At 44.4% G+C, this 20,687-nt stretch overlaps 2 protein-coding genes across 2 annotated transcripts in view; both read left to right on the forward strand.

Annotated features, from left to right (window-relative positions):
* LOC144785288 (uncharacterized) overlaps nucleotides 1–20,687 on the forward strand; it is an 850,769-nt gene that overhangs the window by 44,923 nt on the left and 785,159 nt on the right. The window lies entirely within an intron of this gene.
* Nucleotides 2,341–20,687, forward strand: part of CCNB3 (cyclin B3) — a 48,720-nt gene continuing 30,373 nt past the window's right edge. The window contains exon 1 of the mRNA XM_078663841.1: nucleotides 2,341–2,477. The gene's annotated coding sequence lies outside the window, so the exon portion shown is untranslated. The remainder of the gene's footprint in view (nucleotides 2,478–20,687) is intronic.

The following is a 20,687-nucleotide window of genomic DNA, read 5'->3' on the forward strand; positions in this document are numbered from 1 at the left end:
CTACCCTCACCCTCACTCACCCTCAACCCCTCACCCTCACTCACCCTCAACCCCTCACTCACCCTCAACCCCTCACCCTCACTCACCCTCACTCACCCTCAACCCCTCACCCTCACTCACCCTCAACCCCTCACTCACCCTCAACCCCTCACCCTCACCCACCCTCAACCCTTCACCCTCAACCCCTCACTCACCCTCAACCCCTCAGCCTCACCCTCACTCACCCTCAACCCCTCACTCACCCTCAACCCCTCACACTCACTCACCCTCACTCACCCTCAACCCCTCACCCTCACCCACACTCACCCTCACTCACCCTCAACGCCTCACCCTCACTCACCCTCAACCCCTCACTCACCCTCAACCCCTCACCCTCACCCACCCTCAACCCTTCACCCTCAACCCCTCACTCACCCTCACTCTCACTCACCCTCACTCACCCTCAACCCCTCAGCCTCACCCTCACTCACCCTCAACCCCTCACCCTCAACCCCTCACACTCACTCACCCTCACTCACCCTCAACCCCTCACTCACCCTCACCACCTCACCCTCACCCTCAACCCCTCACCCTCACTCACCCTCAACCCCTCACCCTCACCCACCCTCAACCCTTCACCCTCAACCCCTCACTCACCCTCACTCTCACTCACCCTCACTCACCCTCAACCCCTCAGCCTCACCCTCACTCACCCTCAACCCCTCACCCTCACTCACCCTCAACCCCTCACACTCACTCACCCTCACCCTCACTCACCCTCAACCCCTCACTCACCCTCAACACCTCACCCTCACCCACACTCACCCTCAACCCCTCACCCTCACTCACCCTCAACCCCACCCACAACCCTTCACCCTCAACCCCTCACTCACCCTCACTCTCACTCACCCTCAACCCCTCAGCCTCACCCTCACTCACCCTCAACCCCTCACCCTCACCCTCACTCACCCTCAACCCCTCACACTCACTCACCCTCACCCTCACTCACCCTCAACCCCTCACCCTCACTCACCCTCAACACCTCACCCTCACTCACCCTCAACACCTCACCCTCAACCCCTCACCCTCACTCACCCTCACAACACATATTGTGTTACAATAGGTGTCACATTTGCGAAAGATAAAACTATCTAGAGATGTAGCATAACGACCAGAGCTGCCATATAAGTCACGTAAATACAAAACATGTTGCATTCCAAATGCTATAGGTGTCACTCATCCATTTGCAAAACGAAAAATGTCAAACTCTTCTATTGCGAGACCTATTGCATTTTCAATGCTTGTTTAAATCTCCCACTTTACTCTTCCTAAATGTTGGCATGTATGGTATTTCGTTAAAGCGCCCATGTGAACAGAGAAAAAAAGTCCACCATTAGACCTACAAACAAAGGATATTAATATTAAATACCATTCCGTGGTCAGCATGCCACAGATGAGACCCCAAGATCCAAAAAATAAGGCATCCAAAATATTGCCCTGAGATCAAAAAGTGCTTTCAAACTCATTGTTTGCTAATGGGTGTTCTAGGCATAGAAAATATGGAGCTAGCTTAAAGCAGACGGGGAGAGGCATTTATCCATCACTTACATGCCCCCTCAATGTAATCCACCTACATAATTTGCCCACCCTAGCCTGCCGTGCGCATCCAACTCAAACTACACCCTCTTCTGGTGCTTCGGGAATTCTGCCCACGGAAGCTCACACAACTATGCATAGCCAACGCCTCATTTGCCGTTGCCGATGAACAGGCATATTGGAACAGTAGAATATCCTGCAAACAAAAATACTCTCCTTTGAAAAAAACAAGGTAAACGTAATTTTGAAATAAAGGTATCTTCGCTCGAATACCTCCTATTTTAGTAAGACTTCTGAAATACTTGTATACATAATTTTCATTTGGTGAAAACCCTATAAAATGTATATTTAGTTTAATATAATAAAAGAACTCCCATATCAAAATATATATTTTTGTATTATTCAAGTTATATTTGTATAATTAGTAGTGTTATTATTGGTAATGCGCTGGCGCGGTAAAACGTTTCCTGTAAGATGGCTGCCACGAGCACACCGGCTTCCAGGGCAGTCCTCTTTCTATATCTTTCTTAAACATTAACCAAGGGCATTTAAACTAAGCTGAACCTCTGTGGGTGGGCGTGGTTGGCTACTACGTCGCCTCCTGAGGGCACCGCCTTCTGCAAAATCTTGTGACTCTAATTGGTTTTCGCGGGTGCTGATTTTTCAAACATTCCAATTTCATCCCCGCCCCTTAGCAACCGCATTCTTGCTGGCATTGTGATTGGTTGGACGATGACCAATCGGAATCTGGTGGAGGTCTACCGCAGTTTTCAAATAATTCTATGCGAAGGCACAACATAGGGGGACCTGTGCAGAGTGTGGACGCGCATTGGAGGCAAAAAGTACGGCGTGCAGAGATTGTAGGGATACATTAGAGGTTCTCCGGAGATCTGCGTAATAAGGTAAGGAGTATTCCCGTATTTAGCGGACCTTTTGAAAGCACACTACAGTGCGATCATAGTGGAACGAAGCAAAATGGGTATATGGTGGTCTGTTGTGAAAAAAGGAAAGTACGGATTTTGCACACTTACAGTGCGGGCATGGGCGTCCATTTGTGGGTTATTAGGCTCGAGTGGCATAATGAGGCCGGCCCGAGTAATGTATATGCCACCATGCCAAGCAAGCTGTCTGAGTGGGTTGAGAGCTGTTGCATGTTAGTTTGTGATGCCTGGAAGTCGTCCTGAGAACGTAAAAGGAGGCTCCGTTAATTGTGTATTGCTGTGTAAAAAGTGTTTTTGTTGTTTTGAGCTGTGACACATTGGCGTTGTTGTTGTGCAGCCCTATCGAGTTTTTAAACTGGGGTGTGTGTAGATTGTTACAAGAATGTGATCTGATAGAGGTGGTGGCACTCTCCCCAAAACGAGTGCTCTTGTCTGAGCTCTCATCACCCCCGCTCCCCCGGCTGTAGTTTCTGAGGGGCTCTGATGTGGGTTTAGTTTTGTTAAATTGCACGTGCTTACCATGGCGCTGTTGGCACGCTGCCACGGTTTTCCGGGAGCTAGATGTGTGCACAGTACGTGTCTGAGGTAAAAAGTTGCTGTTTTAGAGACTCCCAGGTGTGAGTCACCGTTTAAAACCAGCAAGGAATTAAACATAGAAACGATGGCGACCCTCGCTAACGTGTACGATTTGCTCCAGGGTTTGGCGTTAGGTGTAGGGCAGCCTTGCAGAGTAAGCTGATTAATTCGTCTATTTTCATTGTGAGTCATGTGAAGCTACTCTGTGAATGTGTGCTCGTGCAGGCCACTGATGGCAATACAGCGCTATAGACATCGGTGTTAACAACATTTGCGCTGTCCCCTAGCAGCGCCCAGGGTGTATGCACATTTGAATGTTGAATAACATGAATGTAATGGTTGCTTAACATTTCATGCCACGATGACTTTGCATCCATGCCCTGTTTTCCCGAATACGAAAATAACGTGTTGGTCCTACATGTTAGGTAGGCACAGACCCTCCAATATATGTAACCGGTCAGTGGAAATTTAAAAGCTGGACAGGCGTGTTCGTTTATGCGCACCGATTTGTTCCTGCCCGATTCTACGGAGAGCTGTCTGGAACACTGGTCTGGATTTCAAAATGGGACTCAGATGATCACCTCTGTGGAAATGCAATTAGAGTCTATTATTGACCCATACTCGCATGTTGCGGCTGCTCCCCGCTAGAGGGCGCTGCATTGGTTCAATACGTGCACTGGGGCGGGGCTGCTCGCTGCAGAACGCTGTCATTGTTAGTGGTACCACAGACCGCTCACTGGTTGTGTGGTAGGGGGAACCCCGAGATTCGCCAGGTGGAGGAGTTGTTGCTCTGTATGTGCAAACTTGGCTTAAAGCAAACTGACTGCTTCTTGGAGATTGTTCAGGTCGGTGACCTTTTAAATGGCTGCGAAATGACTTCCTAGGTGCGGATTTGTTTTTTACCAACATATTACGGCTGAAGTTGTTGGAAACTACCCAAAAGCAATGGCTTTAGCAACGTAAAGATAAACTCGGCTTGTGCGTGATGAAGTTGTTTAGCAATTGTGATGGCTATAAACTGGGTCAACATGCAAAGAGTGCACCTTTCAAAAAAGGTAGTGCAGACACCCAGGCTGTATCAGTAAACCACAATTTGCCTCGCACCTTTTCTTTAGAAAAAATTGAACCATGGCTTGTAGTTCAAGTTCAAGAATTTATATAGCGCACTACTCACCCAGGGGGTCTCAAGGCGCTTGGGGAGGGGGTTCATTGTTTATCGAACAGCCAGGTTTTATGTTCTTTTCTGAAGGAGATGTGGTTCTGTGTAAGGCGGAGGTGAGTGGGGAGTGAGTTCCAGGTCTTGGCTGCCAAGTAGGAGAAGGATCTACCTCCCACGGTGGATCTTTGGATACGCGGAACTGCGGCGAGGCCTTGATTGGAGGATCTTAGTTGGCGGGTGGGTGTGTAGAAGGATAATCGAGCGTTGAGGCATTCAGGCCCTAGTTTGTAGAGGGCCTTGTGTGCGTGGGTGAGAAGACGGAATGTTATTCTCTTGTTGACGGGAAGCCAGTGGAGGTCTTTCAGGTGGCCGGTAATGTGATCTTGGCGAGGATGTCCAAAATGAGCCTCGCTGATGCGTTTTGGATGCGTTGGAGTTTTTTCTGTAATTTGGCTGTAATTCCGGCGTAGAGGGTGTTTCCGTAGTCTAGTCGACTCGTAACCAGTGCGTGGGTGACAGTCTTTCTTGTTTCGGTGGGGATCCAATGGAAGATTTTTTTGAGCATACAAAGTACGTTGAAGCAGGAGGATGAGACGGCGTTGACTTGTCTGGTCATCGAGAGGGAGGAGTCTAGGATGAAGCCTAGGTTATGTGCGTGGTCTGTGGGTATGGGTGCTGAGCCCAGATCCGAAGGCCACCATGAGTCGTCCCAGGCAGAGGGGGGATGACCCTAGGATGAGCACTTCCGTTTTGTCTGAGTTAAGTTTTAGGCGGTGTGTTTTTCATCCAAATGGCCACTTCCTTCGTGAAGATTGGTTTTGGCGGTGTTGGGGTCTTTGGTGAGGAAAAGGATCAGCTGGGTGTCGTCAGCGTAGGAGATGATGTTAAGGTTCTGTTGGCGCGCGATGGGAGCGAGTGGACTCATGTACACGTTGAAGAGGGTGGGACTGAGTGATGATCCTTGTGGTACGCCGCAGATGACTTCAGTGGCCTCTGATTTGAATGGGGGAAGTTGGACTCTCTGAGTTCTCCCAGCTAGGAACGAGATGATCCAGTCCAAGGCTTTTCCTTTTACGCCGATGTTGCTGAGGCGTTGTAAGAGGGTGCTGTGACAGACAGTGTCGAAGGCGGCGGAGAGGTCGAGTAGAATGAGGGCCACTGTTTCTCCGTTGTCCAGTAGTGTTCGGATGTCTGTTGCTGCGATGAGGGTGGTTTCGGTGCTGTGTTTGGCTCGAAAGCCGGACTGTGAGGGATCGAGGGAGTTGTTGGATTCGAGGAAGGCGGCGAGTTGGCTATTGATGGCTTTCTCAATGAATTTGGCCGGGAATGGGAGGAGGGATATGGGGCGGTAGTTTTTAAGTTCAGAGGGGTCTGCTGTGGGTTTCTTCAGGAGGGCGCTGACTTCGGCATGTTTCCACTTTTCTGGGAAGGTAGCAGTGTTGAGGGAGCAGTTGATGACATCACGGAGATGGGGTGCGATGATTGAGTCTGCTTTGTTGAAGATGTGGTGGGGACAAGGGTCGGTTGGCGAGCCAGAGTGGATGGAATTCATAAGGCGGATGGTGTCTTCAGTGGAGATTGGGTTCCAGGTGCTGAGGTTGTTAGAGGGCGTTTTATGTTCTGAGGGGGGTGGATAGGATTGTTCGCTGGAACTGTTTTTGAAGCTGTTATGTATGTCGACGATTTTGTTGTAGAAGGAGGATAGCGAATCGCAGAGATCTTGGGAGGGAGTGATGTCGTTTGAGGCTGCGGTGGGGTTGGTGAATTCTTTGACGATGTTGAATAGTTCCTTGCTATTATGTGCGTTGTTGTTGATTCTTTAATGCTGATTTCTTGGTGGATCGAATCAGCTGGTGGTGTTTGCTGGTGGCTGCCTTGAGGGTGGTCATGTTGTCGGTGGTGGGGGTTTTTCTCCATGTTTTCTCGAGAGTACGGCATAGCTTCTTGGATTTCTTAAGGTCATCGTTCAACCAGGGGGCCTTTTTGCTGTCTTGTTTGGTGTGATGGTTTTTCAAGGGTGCTAATTCGTCAGCGCTGTGAGTGATCCATTGATTGAATTTGATGGCAGCTGGGTTTGGGTCCGATGAGAGGACGGGTGGGTTTTGGTTGAGCGATGTGAGGAGTTGGTCGGTGGTGATTTTGTTCCATTTTCTTCGGGGAATAGGTTGTGGGGGGTTGTGGGTCGAGGTGATTTTGTAGCTGAAGTGAACACAACAGTGGTCCGTCCAATGGAGAGCTGTGGTGCGATCGAAGGAGATGTGTTTGCTGGAGGTGAAGATTGGGTCGAGCGTATGTCCGGCTACATGGGTGGGGGTGTCAACAAGTTGTTTGAGGCCGAGATTGGCCAGGTTGTCAAGAAGGGTGGTGGTGTTGCTGTCGTTTATCTTTTCCAGGTGGAAGTTGAGGTCTCCTAGTAGAATGTAGTTCTCGGAGGCGAGGGCATGTGGACTGATGAAGTCAGTGATGTCTTCGCTGAATTGTTTACGTGTTCCTGGAGGCCTGTAGATGAGGGTGCCTCTGAGAGTGGTCCTAGGGTCGGTGTGGATCTGGAGTGCACTATACATGGGAAATTAATCAGCACGTTTCATCACCCCGTTCCTCTCGGTGTATATAGGCGCACAGGTTGTGAGGAAAAGCGGGTCTTTAACAACCACATCTGTATTCCACTTACACCTGACCTCACAGGATGTTTTCATATTTAGGAGCTATTTATAAATGTGTCTAAACCTCGCCGGATGTTTTCATATTTAGGAGCCATTTATAAATGTTTACGTCATACCAGAGTGAAATATTTTAACCAACATTAAATTACTAACAGTAATTACAGGCTCATTGCCCTGAGTGATGTTGAGGCAAAACTTTATGCATCCTGTATTATACCACAACTACAAGCATGAATGGAGGAAAGAAGTGTAATTCTGAAATTTCAAACAGGTTTTTAGGCATGGAATGGGCACAAGCACGAACCTGGCAGCACTGACAATCCTAACCGAAAAAGCCATTAAAAAAATCCGGCCTATTTGCATGCTACGTCGACTTAAACCCTGCCTTTGACAGAGCCCCACAAGATCGACTCTGGGGAAAACTAAAAGCATGGGGATTGCCACAAAAACTAATAAACACCATAGTAGCTCTACACAGTGATACCTGGGCATGGGTGACGCTTGAAGACTGTAGAAGAGTATCAGCTAAGATGAGCACAAATAATGGCCGGAAAACAGGGATGAGTTTGGCTTCGAGCCTATTCAATCTGTATCTCGCCAATTTAAACATCCATTTGCTAAAAGTAAATGGGCATCCACCCAAACTGGCAAACGTGCCAATACAGTACCTGGAATACGGTCGTGAACCAACCTCCAATCGGACTGCAAAGTCATTAATAACCTGATACACTACTTTGAATTACAAGGGCTGGAGATAAACAAGAAGAAAATAAAGGTGGTGCGTCTAGCGGGTCCCAGGTCTGGCAAACATAAATGGTACGCAAAGGGCGAACAAATAGAGGAAACCAACACATAAATATTTGGGAATCACACTGGGCCGAAGTATGTCCTTTACAGACCAGAAAAGGACAATAAGAGCAAAAGCCCAATCATTAACCTTTGCATACAAACAGTTGCAAAAGAAGTCACCTCCTAAAAGTAATGGCAGCACAACTATTACCTACACTGGCTTACGGCCTAGAAATCTGTCATGGTCTGGAAATTGATATTTTAAACGAGCTTCAGACCTAGGTGTACAAAGCAGTTTTAACCTCCCAAAAGCCGCATCACCAGCTCAGATCCGCATGGAATTCGGCCTCCAGAACCAAAATACCAGCAAAAAAAAAAATCTTTTGTTAAATTATGTTGGAAAATCCGCTCTTCAGAAACTGAATCCCTGAACACTTTATGCTGGACAGAAATAAAGGCCCAGTTCGATCAGAAAACATTAATCTCATGGGGCGAATACTTGAGATCAGCTCTGGTGTAATTAGAAATCCAAGAGGCATGGTATAGCAAGATGGAAAGGGTAGTATTTAACTGTGTAACACTACTGCGAAGAAATTGTCCATCTTGGAAAACAAAAAAACTTTAGTAAAACTTTGTCACACCTGGTCGGTAATAAATTCTTATTCACAACTTACACCAAGCTTATTTAGCAGCACATTTCCAACTTGTGATAAGAGGTTCATGCAGTACCGATTAAGAGAACATGACTCTAAAGACTTGTTACCAGTCTGGAAAGGCGAACATCAAGATGACAATGGTCGCCTATGTGGTTACCATAAAGAATCCATATGCCACCTGATGTGTGTCTGCCCCTTTGTAAATGACGCAAGAAGGCCATTTGTACTTGCAGTCATGCCATAACCTGCTGGATGGGGAGGTGGGGGGTTCGTCAAACATTTTAATCTGCAGAGGGGTAAAGTTACTCACATTGATTGGTGCCCTTCTTCACAAAGTGGACACTAAATGAGTGAATAAGGGTACAAATGGAACTGTAAATTTGCACTAATATTGTGTTTTTTTTAAAACTTTTGTAATTGGTAGATTTTAGACTTTTCTTTTATTGTTTGCAAAGACCAAATAAATCTTCGGCTGACTGAAATCATACCAGAGTGTAGCGTTAATACTCAAACAAGCATTGGCAAAGCCAATCGGTCTGGCTTTTCAGTGCCACAACATGCACAGACAGGCATTCAAAAATGCTGTTTGTGTTGCATGCACACATTTTGTTTTGCACATTAAACTAATCTTTATTGGCTTTCCCATTGAAGTAGCAGAAATGGGTCGATTTTCATTAATGAATGTATGAGATAAATAATTTAACATGATAAGTGTGATGATTCAGTATACATTTCACACTTTAGTTTCTCATGCATTCCAATAGAAGCTCTTTCAAGTGGGCAGAATGCTACATCAAACGTCCAATAGCAGGAGGTGAGAGAAATGTCCACAGAATTTGCAGCAATAGGTCATGTAGACTGCAGCGTTGAGCCAGACCCAAAAATGAGGAGCAGCATATCCAGCACAGACAACCATTTGGCTCAGGGAAAAAGACTGCTCTGAGCCACTCCATTAGAAGCCTACTTCACACCCACCTGGTGGTGACCACGCCCACTCACTGCTGAGGGTTGTGCAGCATTTTCTCCGCTCCTCATCTTGCTGGTGTCTAAAAGAAAGGAATTGTGCCTGGTGGAAAAGCCATGGGGCTGCTCATCAGAGACGGTTGGGCATGCATCTGTCAACAACTGCCCTTTCAGATGCTGATCTGTATTCTCTACAGAGCGCATTAGATTTTACATAGCTGATGGTTCACTCACTGACCGGAGGAAGTATTCATGTATGGCTTGTGTGAAACACAAGGACAGTCCTGTAAGAATAACAACTTTAAGAACATACTTAAGACATTGATTCAGTGAGCTCAATCATATTTAATAGTTTGGCTTGCTGGTACTTTCCAATTAAAGAAAAGCCTAGGGCTGCAATGGTAGTTCTTCAATTATGTCATGCTTCCACTGTGTCTGTGGAGGCTTTCCAGAAGACCTATATTAAACCGCTAACGAATGATATGCACAACCATTGGTATTGCTGATTGTGATTCGATGCTTTCGACAATCCGTTGTCGTCTGCTTGTACTAGGCAAAGCAAAAATTCAGCAATTTTGAAAAGCACCACTCCAATGTTTAATGTAGAACTCAGTTTTTGGTGAACGCAGTGGAATATTTAATCACCGGAACTTGTTGCGATTAATAACCTGATGTACAAGTTCCTTTATTCATATACTGCATTGGATTGGGTGGTTTTTTTCTGAATAATTTGTGAAATGACTACATTTATGCCTTTTGTGGTTTAATAGGTTGCAACATGCCCTGTTGAATGTGTGGCCAGTTGACTGAGACACCTTTATTGTTCTGCACTACTGTGGCCAATAGTTTAGAGTAAAGCTCTTTAATCTGCTTTGCTACAAACATTTGTAGAGCGCACATTCAACAAACAGTTTCTTGTCCGTAAAACTAAAGATTAGAAAAATAAAGCTTTGTGAAAAAGCCACGTTTTTAGCTTAAGACTGAAATACATTAAGTTGGCTTCAACTCGGATTCCATTCAGGAGATTCCAGGGCCACTGGGCTAGAACAGAGAGGCTGCCACTCCGACTCTGGCTTTAAAAAAAAATAGGAACAGCCAACAATTTACCAGTGGAGGATCATAAGGTGTGACCAGTGATTTATCTAAGAGTTGGATGAAAGGGGCTATTCCCTGGAGTTCAAGCCGAATCCTCTAGTTGCTGTGAAGCCATTGGAAGCTTTGAAGTAGCAGACACGCGTGTGCGAATCTGGTAGTTCAAGATCACCCACGCTGCCCAATTTTGAATCTCTTAAAGTTTCTTTAATAGAGTGGATAGTAGACAAGTTAACGAGCTGGTGCAGTCTAGATCCAATTATCGTAGAGACAGCTGTCCTCTTTCCATCCTCTGTCACAAATGGAATCCTTTTCCTCCGGATTTTACGGTGGAAAAACCCCACAATGGAAGCTACAGAGGACATCCAAGTGTCCATGGATAGAGCCCTATCAATTTTTACACCAAGGTAGATTGCCAATTTCTACTGACCAATGTGTATCTAGCCAAAGGTCCGACTTTCCATCAATAATTAACTCTTCTGTTTTATCTGTGTGCATTTTGTCAATACTTCCCATTCAATTTCAAGCAAATAAAATTAACAGAATAAATGCCTAATGGGAAGGTGGGTTATTGTCTTAGTGCAATAAAATGTGTGAATAGTCTCCATACATACACATCTTACTTGCCAGATGGTGTCAAAAAAGGCCTCTGTCACACCCACCAAGGGATCTCCGTGGGCAACAGTGCCAGAAGGGGGGCGGCAGTTCCACCTCCCACCTCCTCCCTCCCCCCCCTCCCCCCACCACCAGGGCACTTGTCACCAGCATGAACACCAGCCCTACTCTACAAGGAGAGGAAGGGGCCAGCAGCGCACTGCCAGCCCCCCTACATACCCTCGGCAGACATGAAGCCCTGCACAAGAGTGCCTCCACATAGAACACGTGCCCCAGATACAGTGTGCCACCACTCCCAGGACAGCAGCCGAGGGCAGCACTCATACCCCATGAGGCACATCCCTAACAACTCTCAGAAGGTGCTACACACCAGGCATGGCATCAGTCACCCATCGCCAGGGAGGTCCGTGTACGGCCGTACCAGGAGGAGAGCTGCAGGGGGCAGCAGTGCCAGACCTTGCTACCAAAGATAGAGAAAGATAAAGAGGAAGCCAAAGAGAGCAATAAATAGATACACTGATAAAAGAAGAAAAAACCGAAGGAAAAGAATTCAAAGGAAGAGAATGAGAAAGAAAAGAGACAGAACGAACAAGATAAAAAAAGAGTGAGAAAGAAACAAGGGAAGAAGGAAAGACAGGGGAGATAACAGAAGAAGATAAATGGAGAATGGAATAAAACCAGAATTAAGAAGGAAGTGAGAGTAAAAAGGAAGAAAAAGAAAATTGGAGCATGAGGAAAAACAAACAAAAAGAATAGAAAAAAGGAGGCCAAATAGAGAACTACAGGATACAAATAAAGAAGTAAAGAGAAAGGAAACAGATAGAAGGAAGGAAAAATAGAATGAAAGGGGGAAGAAAAACAAACGGGAAAAGATGTACAGAAAGAGAAAGGTAAAGGAGTAAAGAAATCGAAAGGAGAGAAGGCATGAAACAGGGCAGACGCATCAAATGGAGAAATGACCGGAAGGAGAACAAGCATTGAAAATGCAACAGGTCTTGCCTTTGGTTAAGTTAAAGCCGGTATTGTTAGCAAAGCAAATGGCTTTAACTTAATAAAAGGTTAGACCTGTTGTATTTTTAATGCATGTTTGTCTCCTGCCTTAGGGGCAGGATACATTTGTCATTCCATGCCCTGCAGCTTGCAAGCACTGTTTAAAGCCACAGAAGTTAAAAGTGCAAACAATGCTTTAACAAAGACAATCTAATGAGCGAAAGCAATTCATTTAATGTTGACATCAGCTCCTTTGGCTGCAAGCCTGGTTTTGGAGGTTGTTCGTGTTTGGTGTCAGTCCTCGTCGATGCATTGGTTCTTTCAGTCACAATACCTACGGGGGTGGCTTGCATTCAGAGCCCCGATTAAATGTTAAAAAGGCATTCTGCAGTGCAAAAAAACAATTGTTTTCTGTATAATTGCATGTGCGAGATTACGCATTGAATGTGTGACGATCCAGAGCACTTTTGAAATTTAAAATAGTTTTCATGCTTTGCAGCGCAAGCACTCAATTGGAGAGACAAATAACCAAACACATGAGAACATCTCTATTCCTCTGGGTGCCGCCAACGCTCACTTTATGTACATCTTAAATTATTGGTAACACAAGGTCGAGCAAAGAGTTGCGTTGCCAAGGCATATCTTAAAACCGCTGTTGGATACAGGTTTGTCGTTGATGAGCCAAACTGACTTGGGTCACTATGATGACCCATTACCAGCAACTTTTTTTTTTGTATTAATGTCCTATTGACCACTCTTTAAGGCACTCACTGGTTTCTAATTTGCTGGAAAGTGGTGTCGAGTGAGAAAGCACATCCCAAGAACCGCAACACACCAGCGTGTGAGGGAAAGGTCACTTTAATGAAGCAGGTGCTCCTCACAATTGTAACATAATATCCTGGCCATCGCCTTACAGACTAACATTGTACCTCACTAAAATGTTTATACCATCTCAAAAATTTGAAATCATGAATAATACATTCCTCCGAACCACCGTCAAATGTTTCACATTCCCAACAGTTCTCAGATTTTCTTCAAAACTCCCTCTGATCACTTCAAAACTCAATCTGTTGCATACCTGAACTCCTAACAACCGTAGCACCTCGCCCCTTCCTCCTACCCTGGTGACCGCTGTGTTGCATTAGCCAAAATGGTGGCCAACCCCTCTCCTCAGTGACAGTTAGCCCCGCCCCTGACCCCTCAGCCAATAAGGTTCGCGGGGTGCACCATCATGCCCGAAACGGTAGGAGGGCGTGGCTGTTGTCACCTGCCCCCAAACTCCAGTTGTCGGCTCCTTCAGCACACATGCAAACATCTGTTTGGATAAAGAAAGTAACATAAAACCAATTACATCCCACTTTTCCTTCTGTAACCTTGGAGGAAAATAACTATTTTCAACTAACTCGCCCACTGTTGATCGTTCCACAACCCTTGAAGCTCGCGCAGTCTGTGTGTTCTAGGATTCCACTCAACGCCCGGCCTCACCTGCTGCTGCAGGAGGCTGCCGGTTACAGAAGCGGTGTCAGTGTGCAGCGCTACCTTCCTTAAGCCATGGGACTGCCCGCACGATTTCTTGCTCGAATTCCGCACGTAATGTTTTTTTGACTTTATCCTCATGGAATTCAGAGCTATTGCTCCATGTGAGTCTTCTGTGATGATGTACCCCACCTCTGCTGAGGCACTACGTCTAAAGAGGTAGCAATGTTGTCATTGTCCAGTGCGACCTAGTGAAATGACCAGCAGCGGGAATGCCAAATACTATACTTCCCTACAACTCCCTGCAACGGAAAGGGCCGCTTCCAGTGGCTGTAATACTGGATATATGATGAATCCGAAGCTGAATACCACTTTTAGGAAATTAGAGTGCCCTGGATCAATGACGCACAATTGATCAACGGAATGCAGAACAAATCAAAACGTTCACCTCCAGTCAAGAGATCTGGGTTAAATCAATCATTCTTTTGCTCACCATGCCACCCCAGTTTAGACCTGGCCATATGCAAATCAGTCTTGACCCTGTGCCTCATGGGAACAGTCCAGCCTGAACTGCCAAGCCAGGTCCTCCCTGGACTGGAAACAAGCATCCTAGGACCCGCAGCAGCCAGGATAGCTTGAATCCAGTGGCACAGCGAGTCCGGAACCCACGTCTGGGCATACCCAGTGCACTTACGGAAAGAAAGCAAAAGACACACAATTGATTGGATGGAATGCAGAACAAATCAAAACATTCACCCCTGTCAAGAGATCTGGGTTAAATCAAGCATCCTTTTGCTTACCATACCACCCCCAGATTAACACTGGATAGTTGAGGCACAAGACTTAACCACATTAGGTTACTCCTAGACCCAGGTGAGACCTGAGTAATAAGTGTATATAACAAATAACAGCGTCTCAACAGGTGATACTTAAAGATAGTTTGATGAAAAAAATGCTCAGCAGTTGCAAGAAAAAGGAAACTGTAGCAACTGAGGTCTCCAAGTCGGCTATCTGATAGGGTTTTTTTTCACCTCTTTCCCTAGCACACCATTCCCGGGTGCTACTCTATACCCCCGTTGGAAATGTTCTACAGCCATTACACATCGCTTACAAATTTGTAACTTTGGCCTGAAGATTACCTGATCTGACAACAGGGCGAAACGCGGTCTACTACCCAACACAATTTCAAGGCGCAACCTCTGTGGTTCATCAAATAACCTACCTTTCTTACATCCTTGATAATGAATCTTAAACACTAAAGTGTTTCTCTGTATATATTGACATTACTGATTCCGTGCACTGCTTTTTGCTGTTTTCACTTGTCGCTTTGCACTGTTCACTTTTTTCACGAGCACATATGTGCACAAGTTTATACAGTTTGCATGCACATTCAATGTAATATAGTGCTGTCATTCCACTTTGAATACAGACTGCTCTTTGCATTTCTTGCAACTACTGTGCATGTTTTCTTGAAACTATCTTTAAGTATCCCCTGTAGAGACGCGGTTTGTTTTATAGACTGGATATCTGAGGCTCGTCTCTTATTACAAGTGCTTTCTGCTGAGTTGAACATTGCATGTGTTTTAGTTAGTTTTATTTGGGAAGGTATAGCTGAAAATAACTTCATTTTTTGAGGTCTCACTTAAGGACCGGTTTTAGTCCTCTATTGTTGAAAGACCTATTGCGTACAATATTTTAATCATCCTTTTGATTTGGGGTCCTGAAGAAAAATAGCATGTACTGATTCTTGTAGTTTTCCCTCTGTGCAGCGTATGTGCCTCAGCACTTCATTAATGAAATGAGAAGTTAGTTTGCTGCACACAGTGTATTCTTCATTCGAAACACCTGATTTTTAAGCAGCGTCTCGTACGTAGATAGGGTCTTGTCGAAAGGTGGAGAGGGCACCCTTTTGTGACTGGGCATTACTTTTCATACTGGCTGTGGAGCCACACCGTGGGTGTTAAGCACCCACTAAAGACCCTTCCGCAGTAGCCTCCCGCCCCCTAACCCCCTCCCCCATAAGTTTGCCGTTAACTGTCCTATTTGTTTCAAATTGTTCTTGCCGTAAATTTTACCATTGAATTTTATTTTAATTAATACGTGTTCTAGGGATAATATACTCCATAACCGTACTGTATTTAGGTACGTAATTTTACGGGAACTGGAATTTTGTAGGCTTCAGTGTAGGTCATATGAGACGTCTACTTTTTTCATTCTGTATTACCTTTATGGATTAATATTTAAAACTGGAAACATCTGTCAGGGGAGGGCCAAATATTGTCTGGGTTGCTAAATGATGGTTAGAAAACTCAGGTTAAGCGGTACAGGAAGCCTGCTCTTTATACAGTATACCAAAAAGAGATATACCGTGCAAAGAGTCCAGGTATTCCTCTAAAAGTAGACAGGGGCTTGCTCTAGCAATCCAAAGGTGCTCTTCGAGGGCGTATTGTGGTCGAGCAACCTTCGACTTATTATAGAGGGCTAACCATCTTCCAAATACGCACGCTGTCAATAAATTATGATGTATCAAGGAGGGTTTTGGCAAAAGCACAGTAAGGCTGTGCCAGGTAATCAATGAACAAAGGGATTGCCAATACTGTGCAATTATTTGTGTTTGTTTAAACCGGTGTCGAGCAGTAAAGTTAACTCAACCCAAAGACCACCAATTCAGTCTTGAATATTTATGCAAATAAATTTTATTTTTTAATTTTTTATTTTATTTGTTTTGACTTATTACTTTTTCCTTTTTTTTCTTACACAAAAGGTATATATGACCAAACAAATGAATTAAAGCAACAAGGAGTGTTTTCAGAACACTCGACAAGTGAACACAAAATTTTTAAATAGTCACAAAGGCCAAAGACAACAGGGTACAAACCCACAACACAGTTCGCCAGTACAACATCAATAGCACATTTAGACAACAATTAGACAATAGACAATCGACAACATATAAAGGTAATACGGCTAAATAAAGCCACTCTTTAGATGCTAACTATGCAGGGTGGGGCCTATTGCAGAATTTCTGCTCAAATTTTCCAGAAAGGCCTATACATCTAAATGAAAACGTGCCAAATTTGACATATCTTTTTATGTGTGCGACCACTCACTGTGTATATATTTACAATGTTTTGAAATAAAGGTTAGTCGCAAAAACAGAATGTATCAAAATCAATGAGGAGAGCGGGTTTAATTAATGTAGGAAGGAGGTCGACGCGTTTCGAATCTCTACTTAGGTTGAGAGATTCTCTTCAGGACCGACAGACATAATCTGAAAAACATAAATAAACATACACTCAGTCAAAACCACACATGAGGGACCTTCAACTCGCATACCGATCAGCTTGATTTGTATCATACCTGTATGTGCTTTGTGTAGCTATTCAAGTCCTAAAATCAGAAAGAAAGCCATTCTTGGTAAATTCAGTACTTGGTGCAGGAGTGGTTCAGACAGTGAGAGCACAACGTTTTCAAGATCTAAACAACTTACTTTGTCGATGTTTTGCCACGGTCAAAAAATATGTTTGACGGACCACAGGGGAGTTTCACCCGTTTTTTGTTGCTTGCTTTCCTGGCAACTCCTAAAAATAACAAACGAGTTCATAAATGACAGGGCGTGTGGAACGCCAGACTCATACTTAACATTTCTCGCTAATGTGCTTGTGCTTCAGAAACAGATGGTTCATTTACTAGCATGCCTTGAGATACTTGGGCGGGTTCAAAGAGTTTGCCACGTTTTTGTAAACGGCTTTGACATTGGGCAAAGCCCGTGCGGTGAAATTTGTTCGTGAATGGTGGCGGGTCGACTATCTTAGCGAAAGACTTAACCCGTGAGCCGGGAACCGCCTGTGGCAGCTCGACCGCATTTACCTTATGGTTGTTGCGCTGTCCTATTTTCGTTGTTCTCCTCTCACGCAGAAGACGCCATCTAGTTCGGCATGTTCATTTCCGTGTTATTCCGGAAGTTGTTATAAAGTCCACGGCGTCTTGATGGGAAATGTAGTCCCTGATGCATTTTTCCATTTAGTGCGACGGTGTATCGCAGCTATACATTTAATGATTGTGATTGGCCACAGGTCGATGTGCGTGGCAAGCGCGTGCAAAATGGATAATCCTTTACATGTCCTTGTGCACGAAATGTCATTAAAGTTGTGATTATGGAACAAGCTCAAAGCGGAATATGTTAGGAAGAAATTACATTTTGTCTGTTCTTTTCCAAAGGGATGCGGCATGTGCCCATCTTTACAGGTGGTACAATTCAGACATCTCATTCAGGCCTGTAATAGTAGTGTTGAATTTAAGTATAAGCATTGCTTCTCTCTGTCTTAGTTTACCCTCTACATCACCACCTCGTGGATCTGGTTCTACTTTGGATATAATTATCCATTTGAAGTCACCATCTCCATGGGATTCATCAATCCAATGTTGGACTAATGGAGCTGTTAGTACTGTCATTTTTATGCGAGATTTATGTTGTGACATTCTTTGTCTCGCCTCTTGATTCGTTTTTCCAATGTATACCTTGTTACAAGTGCAGATGATGGCATATACTATATTCCGCGTTTTACAATTAGTAAACTGGTCGTGTTTCCATGACACGCCCTCATGTTGGAACAGGTCGCCTTCGATAGTTGAATTGCAGCATAAACATGTGCCACATTTGTGGTGGCCTGTGATGGGAGGTAGGCTGACATAATCACGTAGAGTCATTGTCTTGAGTTTAGGTACTGCTGCTCTCACGATCTGATTCGCTATACTTGTGTCTTTTTTAAAAGCGAAGAGTGGCACTTCATTTAACTGTTTGTCAATTTCTTTGACTAGATGCCAATTTTGGTGGATTGTCTTTTTTAGAAAATTGGATGCAGGACAAAAGGTTGACACACAGACCGTCCGGTTTAATTGCTTCTTCTCTTTCTTTTGCAAGAGTTCTTCACGTGGTGTCCACCACGCTCGTTTTATTGCATGTTTCAGCAATTTAGCTGGGTAGCCACGATCTAATAATCTCTCTTTCAAGGCGTTAGCATGTAGCTGATATTCATCTTTGAATGTACAGTTTCTCCGGATACGGAGAAATTGACCTATTGGTAGATTTTGTTTTAGGTTTCTTGGATGATTGCTGGTGTAATCCAAAGCCTTGTTTCGATCTGATTTCTTGCGATATAAAGTTGTTACTAGTTGCCCGTTTGAGCAATAGATTTCGACATCTAGAAAGGAAAGTCGTGTTCTCGATGACTCTAGGCTAAATTTAATGTCCCTTGTTCTTTCATTAAGCCATGTGTGGAACTGTTCTAGTTGTTCTTTGTTCCCAGACCATGTGAAAAACACGTCGTCAATGAATCGGACCCAACCACCAATCCACTCACGGAAGGGGTTGTTGTTATAAATGAAGGTGTCTTCATACTGACTCATATATAGTATAGCCAGCTCGGGGGCAAAAGGGCACCCCATAGCTACTCCTTGGGTTTGGAAATAGAAGTCGTCTTTGAATTTAAAGTAATTTTTTGTAAGGGCCATTTTTGCCACCTCCAAGAGGAATTCTGTTGGAATTTTCGATGGCATGTCACGTTTATCCAAGAATACTTCTAAAACTTCAAGTGCTTGGTCTTAGGGGATTTGGGTATACAATGAAACAATGTCCATACTAACCAGAAAGTCTTTTTCTGAATCAAATGGGAGTTCATGCAGTCTATTAAAAAAATCGGTTGTGTCTTGGAGGAAAGACTTGACCTGGGTGCAAAAAGGTTTAAGGAAGAAATCAATGAACTTGGACACGGGCTCAAAAAGTGAGCCGCATCCCGAAATAATCGGTCTCCCCGGTGGCTTTTGCTCGTTCTTATGTACCTTGGGAAGTACATAGAACAGAGGGATCCGTGGATGTTTATTGGAGAGAAAGCTAAATTCTTGCTTGCCTAGAAACCCTTCTTCTAATCCTCGAGTCAAAATGCTGGATAGAGAGTTTTGAAGTTCCTTTGTTGGGTCGGCTTGTTTTACTATAATGCTCCTTTTTTCATGAGAGGCAATAGCGGATAGTACTGTTTTTTCAAAATACAACACCTCAAGGTGTTGTATTTTGAAAAAACAGTACTATCCGCTATTGCCTCTCATGAAAAAAGGAAAAAGGGATTTGTTTCACCAAATTTATCTCGTGAAGAAAAACAAGCGTTGCTCTCAATCAAAAATGACGCGAGCATTATAGTAAAACAAGCCGACAAAGGCGGAGCTATCGTCATATGGGGAACAACAGAATACGTGGCAGAAGCCACAAGACAGTTGTCTGATGAACAATGTTATCGTAAAATCAATTATGACCCAACAAAGGAACTTCAAAACTCTCTATCCAGCATTTTGACTCGAGGATTAGAAGAAGGGTTTCTAGGCAAGCAAGAATTTAGCTTTCTCTCCAATAAACATCCACGGATCCCTCTGTTCTATGTACTTCCCAAGGTACATAAGAACGAGCAAAAGCCACCGGGGAGACCGATTATTTCGGGATGCGGCTCACTTTTTGAGCCCGTGTCCAAGTTAATTGATTTCTTCCTTAAACCTTTTTGCACCCAGGTCAAGTCTTTCCTCCAAGACACAACCGATTTTTTGAATAGACTGCATGAACTCCCATTTGATTCAGAAAAAGACTTTCTGGTTAGTATGGACATTGTTTCATTGTATACCCAAATCCCCCAAGACCAAGCACTTGAAGTTTTAGAAGTATTCTTGGATAAACGTGACATGCCATCGAAAATTCCAACAGAATTCCTCTTGGAGTTGGCAAAAATGGCCCTTACAAAAAATTACTTTAAATTCAAAGACGACTTCTATTTCCAAACCCAAGGAGTAGCTATGGGGTGCCCTTTTGCCCCCGAGCTGGCTATACTATATATGAGTCAGTATGAAGACACCTTCATTTATAACAACAACCCCTTCCGTGAGTGGATTGGTGGTTGGGTCCGATTCATTGACGACGTGTTTTTCACATGGTCTGGGAACAAAGAACAACTAGAACAGTTCCACACATGGCTTAATGAAAGAACAAGGGACATTAAATTTAGCCTAGAGTCATCGAGAACACGACTTTCCTTTCTAGATGTCGAAATCTATTGCTCAAACGGGCAACTAGTAACAACTTTATATCGCAAGAAATCAGATCGAAACAAGGCTTTGGATTACACCAGCAATCATCCAAGAAACCTAAAAC

This window comes from Lissotriton helveticus, chromosome 10 (assembly GCF_964261635.1).
Source record: "Lissotriton helveticus chromosome 10, aLisHel1.1, whole genome shotgun sequence".
Lineage (NCBI taxonomy): Eukaryota > Metazoa > Chordata > Amphibia > Caudata > Salamandridae > Lissotriton > Lissotriton helveticus.